Source organism: Scyliorhinus canicula, chromosome 7, assembly GCF_902713615.1.
Source record: "Scyliorhinus canicula chromosome 7, sScyCan1.1, whole genome shotgun sequence".
Lineage (NCBI taxonomy): Eukaryota > Metazoa > Chordata > Chondrichthyes > Carcharhiniformes > Scyliorhinidae > Scyliorhinus > Scyliorhinus canicula.
In genome coordinates, this window is record NC_052152.1 from 139,074,403 (window position 1) to 139,077,452 (window position 3,050).

Below are 3,050 nucleotides of genomic sequence, written 5' to 3' on the forward strand. Positions count from 1 at the left end.
CAAATAATTAACAATAACAGAAAATACAATGGCAATCCCATAGACAACAGTCCCCTCATCCCACCCATCCTCAAACGGCTCCCAAAATTTTGAATACAAAACACCAATGAAAAAGAATCATCATTAATTTATACATTCCACACCCACCTCCTGCAACCCACCCCCCTAATGTTCGATGTCATCCAATTCGTGAAAATGCATTAAGAACAAGGCCCATGAGGGGTATTGGAGGGAGGTCTTTCGGGTAATCTGAAGGGTGGTGCATGTGAGACTCGAATCAGATCCGCTCGGTTCCCTAGAAGCCAAATTCGGGGTATCGGATTGGCCGGGGTTGGAAGCAGGTGCGGAGACAGATGTCTTAGCCTTCGCCTCGCTGATTGCCCGAAGGCGGATTCTGTTGGGGTGGAGGTCGACTTCTCTGCCCTGTCTAATTTTGCTCCTATGTCTTATGGTCTTACGGTGCCTCGGCATGGCGGGGGGACCTGCTGGAGGTCCAAACACTCGAGAAAGTAAATTTCGAGTTGAGGGGGAGGATGGAATGAGGATCTCTACTTAAGTTTCAGATCAGAGTTGTCGATTTGGATACTGGGCTGCAAACATTGTGAGACATTAGGGAGTGGAGAATTACCAGGTTTATTTTATCTTTTAAGAAAGAAAAGTTAAAATGGAAAAGTGAGGCGGGCCTTATATTAAAAGACGGAATAAAGACAGTGGAAAGAAAGGATTTTACCTCAAACAATCAGGGTGTAGAATCTAAATAAAAGCAAATTACTGCGGATGCTGGAATCTGAAACGCAAGGGAAAATGCTGGAAAATCTCAGCAAGTCTGGCAGCATCTGTAGGGAGAGAAAAGAGCTAACGTTTCGAGTCCGATGAACAACTTTGATAAAGAGTAATCGGACTCGAAACATTAGCTCCTTTCTCTCCCCAGGGTGCAGAATCTGTTACAGTGGAGCTGAGAAACAAATGGCATAAAATAGCGGCTCACTGACAACAGTTGTGTTGCATGTAAGGGACCTTCCTGTCTATTCCCCCTTTCTTTCATTTTGCCTTTTTTATTTTTGATCCATGGATGATTGATGTACATGTATCTTTAAGTCAAGCAAGATTAATGGAGATGTATCTTTAAGGAAAGCTGCAGAATTCAGAAGTTACTGGAGGGAACAATCTGCTGGTCTCTGCTGGATTAAAACCAAGGGCTGGATTTTCCGGTCGCCAATGCCCAAATCGCGTTCGGCGACTGGCCGCAGAATCCAAATACGCGACGAAATCGGGGGTTGCGCCGCTTTTGCAATGCCCCACCCCTCCAAAGCGATGAACTCTCGGAGTATGCCGCGTCACGTATCAAAAGCCTCAGGACATTACCTGGTGTCCGCCCTCACGATGCTCTACTCCTGACCAGCTTAGTTCCCAACAGCATGGGTCCCTCATGGTCACACCCATCGGGAAAACGGTGTGGTGACTGTGGACTCAGTCCAGTGCCCTCATAGTCAGGGGAGGGCCGATCCGCGGGCAGGGGGAACATAATTCAGGTCTGGGGGCACTGTGGGGGGCTGGTCTGGGGTGCACGATTTGGCCGAAGAGGGGGACTATTTTGCATCCGGGTCCTCAAGCGGCCGGCGCTACGCACATGCATGGCCATGGACCCACCAATTCTCCAGGGCATATCAGCAGCTAGAGCCGGGTGCTCTATCGTGCTGTCCTGCTAGCCCCCAGCAAAACGGGGAATTGGTGGCCATTTTGTGCCAGTTTTCCCACTGTTCCCAAGCTAGCGTGGGGACATAGCCATGGAATCGGAGATTCCAGCCCCAGAACTCCAGAGTTGCCGGCACCAAAAAGAGCGATGGGGCATTACTCCGTTTGATTGATTGCCTGGTGGTCAATTAATTGGCACAAAAGGCTGGAGTCTGCCCGGTAACATGTGGTAATTGCATCCTATCCCAGTGGAATGCTTGACAGAATACCAAGGAATTTTCAGTTTTGATCCTGGCAGCACAGAGAGGAACCTGCTATATCTCTCCAGAAAAAACTGTGAGTGCTGTATTCCTGAAACCACAAGGATCTGCATGAATCTATCTACTAAAAAAACATTACAGGCTGCAAACCAAAACCAGGATTTGCTTTCGCTCTCCAGAAAGGCTGTGACTGCTGTATTTCTGAAGTTACAGAGAACCTGAATGAATGGTCCTACAGAGGAGATCAGTAAAGGCTGAAAACAATTACCCGAACTGGCTATCTCTCTCCAGGAAAATCCGGAGGCCGGCCACGGAGCTGGGTCCCGCTGGTAGGGACCTTCCTTGATTTACGCTGGCGGGGCCCAGCAGATACAGGCGGTAACCCGGCCCATCGCGGGCCAGAGAATCGCTGGGCGGAGGCCGCCGACCGGCGCGGCGCGATTCCCGCCCCCGCCAAATCTCCGGCACCGGAGAATGCGGCAGCCAGCAGGGGTGGGATTCATGAAACCCATTGAAACAAATACTCTTTTTCCTTTCATCTATATATTTTTTTACCCCTTTCCACCCCTCTGTGTTTGTGTATCATGTGTGTGTGGGTAGAGGGCGGGGCCAAGATAAAGTGGGAAATTCGGAATTAGATAATAGTTAACCAGTTGTTTGTGTTGCCTATCTGCTCATATATCTTGTTATAAATAAACAGTAATTGTGTTCAAACTTACAAACCTGGTAATTTGTAATTATGCTGTCAAGGGGCCAAAGACCTTGGGTATCTTTTTTTAAAGATAAATTTAGTGCACCCAATTCATTTTTTCCAATTAAGGGGCAATTTACCCTACCCTGCTCATGTTTAGGTTGTGAGGGGCAAAACCCACGCAACACGGGGAGAATGTGCAAACTCCACACAGCCAATGTCCCAGAGCCATGAGGCAGCAGTGCTAACCACTGTGCCACCGTGCTGCCCGACTTTGGGTATCTTTGTGAATTATCAGTTAATTCACTTATGTTGAGACTCCGGGTCAAGTGGAGTTGAAATTAACCGTGCACTAGCCTAGGGTGTCCGAACATAATTTGGGGGCTCAGGTCTGGGATCTTTGG